This window comes from Rana temporaria, chromosome 12 (assembly GCF_905171775.1).
Source record: "Rana temporaria chromosome 12, aRanTem1.1, whole genome shotgun sequence".
Taxonomy (NCBI): domain Eukaryota; kingdom Metazoa; phylum Chordata; class Amphibia; order Anura; family Ranidae; genus Rana; species Rana temporaria.
Window position 1 is genome coordinate 124,619,897 of NC_053500.1, and position 6,000 is coordinate 124,625,896.

The following is a 6,000-nucleotide window of genomic DNA, read 5'->3' on the forward strand; positions in this document are numbered from 1 at the left end:
TTTTTTTTATTTTTATTTTTTTTACTAGTAATGGCGGCAATCTGCGATTTTTATTGGGACTGCGATATTGCGACGGACGTATCGGACACTTTTGACACAAATTTGGGACCATTCACATTTATACAGCGATCAGTGCTATAAAAATGCACTAATTACTGTATAAATGTGACTGGCAGTGAAGGGGTTAACACTAGGGGGTGAGGAAGGGGTTAAATGTGTATCCTGGGTGTGTTCTAACTGTGTGGGGGGAGGGGACTGACTGGGGGAGGTGACCGATGCTGTGTCCCTGTGTACAAGGGACACAGATCGGTCTCCTCTCCTCTGACAGCACGTGGAGCTCTGTGTTTACACACAGAGCTCCACGTCCCTGCTGTCTTACCGACGATCGCGTGTACCCGGCGGACATCGTGGCCGCCAGGTACACGCATCGGCTTCCCAGCGATACGCCGGGACAGTGTTTACCCGCTGCGCGCCCCCCAGAGGCGCGTGGGGGTAATGCTTTTAAATGACGTCCAAAGACGTCCAGTTGGCACCTGAGAGCCGCGCTGTTGACGTCTTTTGTCAATAGCACGGGTCTCAAGTGGTTAAAATGATCGTGTGTGGGCTACACATCATTTTTCAGGTTCTGAAAAACGACAAAAAAATTTTTTTAACGTCGTTTTAAACTATGTAGTTTTTCGGGTTGTAAAAAAATGATTGTGTGTGGGCTAAAACGACGTAAAAAACCCGCGCATGTCCAGAAGCAAGTTATGAGACGGGAGCGCCCGTTCTGGTAAAACTACCGTTCATAATGGAGTAAACACATTCATCACGCTGTAACAGACAGAAAAGCGCGAACCGTCTTTTACTAACAAGGAATCAGCTAAAGCAGCCCCAAGGCGAATGGAACTTCCCCTTTATAGTGCCGTTGTACGTGGTGTACGTCACCGCGCTTTGTTCATCATTTTTTTCAAAACGATGGTGTGTGGGCAACGTCGTTTTAATGATGAAGTTGGGAAAACGTTGTTTTTTGGACATGCTGAAAAACGTTTTTTTTCATGATGAAAAATGATCGTGTGCACGCGGCATGAGTGATACCCTTTATTGGCTAACTTAGGTTGGTTCCGAAACCCACATTTTTAGCCACAAAGGGGTTGATTTACTAAAGACACAGAGGGGATGATTTACTAAAGCCAGAGCTTAGTAAATGAGGTAAACCTTCTTTTTGCAAATAATACCCGGTCACGTGCAAGGAAAAAAAATAAAAATTTAAATAAAAAAACAGCATTATTGCTTGCACATGATGAAAGTCAGCAGAGTTTATGTTCATTTAGGCTCCGTTCACACCTGAGCAATCAGAAATGCTGACGGAATCGATGTGATTCCGCCTGCAATTCAAAATTGCGTCCCATTACTCCTTATCGGCACCCCAATCACAGCGTGATTTTGCAGGGTGATAAATCGTGCTGCAATCGCAAGGCAAGCTGCTTGTCTGTAAAAAATGTGCTTCTTTTTAACGGTAGCATTGTGCGTTGCGATATGCCGCCATTGCAACGCAATTTATTGCGTGACAATCGTGGCAAAATCGCGCTGCGATTGGGGTATCATTAAGAAGTAGTGAGATTTCGCCCGCAATTCGGATTGATTAGGTGTGAATGGAGCCTTACTAAGCTCTGGAACAACTTCTCTCGAAGAGTGCAACTGCCCTTTACAAAGTGCACAGTCTATTTGCCTTTAGTAAATCAAGCCCATAGACTGTGCACTTTCCTTGCGTAGTTGCACGCTACAGGGACATTTGGTCCAAAGCTTAGTAAATGAGGTAAAGCTTAAATGGGTTGTTAAGCTATCCTATGCATTATTGTGAAAAAGCACCTTGCACTCTACACCCCCCCCCCCCCCCCTCCAGCCCCCATTTTACTTACCTGAGCCCCAAATCTCTGCGGGTCGTTCTCTCCATGGCTGATTGGCTTCTTATTGGATAGATTGATAGCAGAGCAGCCATTGGCTCCTGTTGTCAAATACAGTGATGCGGCTGCCGGTATGCACGCCGAGTGTATAAAACGGGAGCACGCCCACAAGGTAACCCCCTCAGGAGAGAGCTTCCCAGAGGGGGTTAGCACTTGTGGGGAGGAGCAGGGACAGGCGCCGTGGGACCCCAGAAGCAGATGTTCGGGGGCCACTCTGTGCAAAATGAACTGCACAGTGAAGGTAAGTATGACATATTTGTTATTTTTAAAAAAACTGAACCTTTAGTGTCCCTTTCACTTTGCAAAGTCACATGCAAGCAAAATAAAAAATACAGAATTTTTGCTTGCACATGATTGGATGATAGAAGACAGCAGAGCTTCCCCTCTTTTTCTAAGCTCTCCTCTTGCAAAGTGCACTCTATTAAACTTTAGTAAATCAACCCCATATTATGAGGGTTTCAGAATCTTTTTTAGAAATCTGAAAGCCTGACAAAGGGATCGAAATGATCCCAAAACATACATTTTTAATAACTTAACCACTTAACCCCCGGACCATATTGCTGGTCAAAGACCAGAGCACTTTTTGCGATTCGGCACTGCGTTGCTTTAACTGACAATTGCGCGGTCGTGCGACGTGGCTCCCAAACAAAATTGGCGTCCTTTTTTTCCCACAAATAGAGCTTTCTTTTGGTGGTATTTGATCACTTCTGCGTTTTTTAGTTTTTGCGCTATAAACAAAAATAGAGCAACAATTTTGAAAAAAATGAATATTTTTTACTTTTGCTATAATAAATATCTCCCAAAAATATATAAAAAAACATTTTTTTTCCTCAGTTTAGGCCGATACGTATTCGTCTACATATTTTTCGTTAAAAAAAATCGCAATACGCGTTTATTGATTGGTTTGCGCAAAAGTTATAGCGTTTACAAAATAGGGGGTATTTTATGGCATTTTTATTAATATTTTTTTTTTTTACTAGTAATGGCGGCGATCGGCAATTTTTTTTCGGTACTGCGAAATTATGGCGGACACTTCGGACATTTTGGACACATTTTTGGGACCATTGGCATTTATAGCGATCAGTGCTATAAAAATGCATTGGATTACTATAAAAATGCCACTGGCAGTGAAAGGGTTAACACTAGAGGGCGGGGAAGGGGTTAAGTATGTCCCTGGGTGTGTTCTTACTGTAGGGGGGGTGGCCTCACTAGGGGAAATGACCGATCTTCTGTTCATACATTATATGAACAGAAAATCAGCATTTCCCTCCCTGACAGGACCGGAGCTGTGTGTTTACACACACAGCTCCCGCTCCCCGCTCTGTAACGAGCGATCGCGTGTACACGACGGCAATCGTGCCCGCCGGGCACACGCATGGGAGACGGGAGCGAGCGCCTAGTGGCCAGCGCGAGAGCCGACGTAGAGCTACGGGCTCTCGCGCAGGGGAGCCAACCTGCTGCCGTAAAATGACGGCGGCAGGTCGGTAAGTAGTTAAAGCCCAGCTCCTGGCTATTTAAAAATGATCCCTTGCAGAGAGGCTGCACTTGCACTGCAAGGGTTATTAGCTAATTTTGTCTAGGGGAGAGGAGAAACCGTTTTACTTATCAAATTCGACGCTGTCCAGGCAAGGTGCGCTCCCCGGGATTCTCGCATCTAGAGCAAGGCTATGAACCCTGCTCTGGTCTTGATAATGTCAGTACCAGGGGCGGACTGACAACTCATGTGTCCCCCGGGCAAAAGAAGATTATGGGGTCCCTGGGCTTACAGATGGTCACCACGCCAGGAGGCAGTACAGAGGCGGGGCAGCTAAAATCTCTGGATTTTCACATCAAAAGCATGTCAGTTTCGGACATATCAGGGACAGATGTAAAAAAAACACAGATTTTTACAACTATCCTTGGTTTTACTGAGCCTGGCAACCCTGATGGGGCCCCCTAGTGGCATGGGGCCCTCGGGCAGTGCCCGAGTGACTTAATATTCAGTCCGCCCCTGGTCAGTACTCTAGGCCACTGTAGCGCAGGCTTGCAAAAGCTAGCGGACTATCTGGGAGAAGAAGGAGCGGAAGATTGGGTAAGTATATCTCCTTTTATTGTTCCTCTTGAATAATTTTTTTATTTGCCCGGAGTTGGGCTTTAAGTTAGGCTGGCAATACACTGTAAAAATGTCGCACAGTTCCTGATTTCCTAATGAAACAGCAGAAATTTGTTTCATTGGTGGTCCTAGAATTAAAAAACTCAATGGGCAGCACCGCGAACCGCCTGAAGAGCGTGTGGTTTTAACCCTTTTTTGGCCGCTAGCGGGGGTTAAAACGCCCTGCTAGCAGCCGAATAGCGCCGCAAAAACCGCCGATGCCCCCACCACCCCAGTGTGAAAGTAGCCTTAATTAAAAAATCAAACAAACTGTGCAGACAATTGTCAGCTTAACAGCACTTGGATCAAACAAGCATTATTTGGGCATGCAGTAAATTTGTCCATCCATGCTGTTTAGTATTAATGGTAGGCAAAATAAGTCTCCTTTCACACTTGTGAAAATCCAAAGTCATGCGATTTTAATTGCAACTCTACATTGCAACTCTGATGCAACTTTGAATGGGTGTGACTTGGATACGACCTTGGCTGTTAACTTTGGCTTTGACTGTTACATAACTGTCGCATTGATAACATTAAGATGCGACTTTTAAGAATTTACATTGCAGTCTTTGGCACTCAAGTTGCATGAAAGTCAATGAAAGTAGTGTAGGGAGCTTTTGAAAGTTGCATAGATTTGAACGGCTTCCATTGAAATGCATGGGCTGTGACTTGTCATGCGATTTATGTGTCACAAGTCCCATGACAAGTCGCAGAAATGTGAATGGAGCCTAAATCTGTGGCCAGCGTTACTCGCAACCCAACTCATTAACCTAACCCTTGCCTTTCAACTCAGCCTTAAGGACCTCTACCCCTAAACTTTAACCAAACCCCTAAAACCCAAGCTCATCCATAGTTCTAACACCAATAATATTGTTAGGATAAAAACAGTACCAATAATATTAAATGTAATCTAAATGTTATTACTCATAATGCTACCAAGCAAGAAAAAGAAAACTGCATACACAAGACATCATAAGCTGTAATATATCAACAGCATAGAAATGTTGGCACCAATCATATAATTCATCAAATTATCGGGCACAAAAAAAAAAAAAATGAATCTATTGCATGCATATCCAGTGCTTAATGGAAAGGAGTGATGGCCAAAGAAAAGGATAGTTGATAGTTGGCGTATGTGTGTATATAAGTGTGCTGAGGGTACTGACAGCATTCCTCACCTTATTGTCACTAAACAGAGACGTCTGTCTTTTTGATGCCATTGATGTGTCACCTCCCACCTCATCGGCTGAACAAATACCAATAGTTACAGAATTCCCAGCACCGGCCTTCCTTGATCATTACCACCAGGGCACCAAGTAATTGAGTAAACTAACATCAGAAGGGGCTGAAGAGCAGGGGCACAGGGTAATGAGCAAACATACACAGATGTATCCAGTTATCAACCATACATTATGTCTGGCCGCAGGCGCAAACATAAACATGTGATCGATTTACAATTGTCCCAAGTCCCAAAGTCACAGTATTGCGTTTGGATGTTAGAAAGCCACTCTAAGAAGCATGAAATGCTGCAACTAATCCAAAATCAGAAATGGTGCAACTAATCCAAAATCAGAAATGGTGCAACTAATCCAAAATCAGAAATGGTGCAACTAATCCAAAATCAGAAATGGTGCAACTAATCCAAAATCAGAAATGGTGCAACTATTCCAAAATCAGAAATGGTGCAACTAATCCAAAATCAGAAACAGGCAACTGTGCCAAACTCATAAATGGTGCAACTAATCAGGGCCGCCGAATTATGGGGCCCCTTACACAGCTTTGGAGCCGGTTCACACTGGGGCGGCACGACTTCGGGAGCGACTCGGCAAGGCGTCCTAAAAGCGACTTTAGAGGCGACTTGCAAAATGACTTCTGTATAGAAGTCAATGCAAGTCGCCCCAAGTCGTACAAGAACCTTTTTCT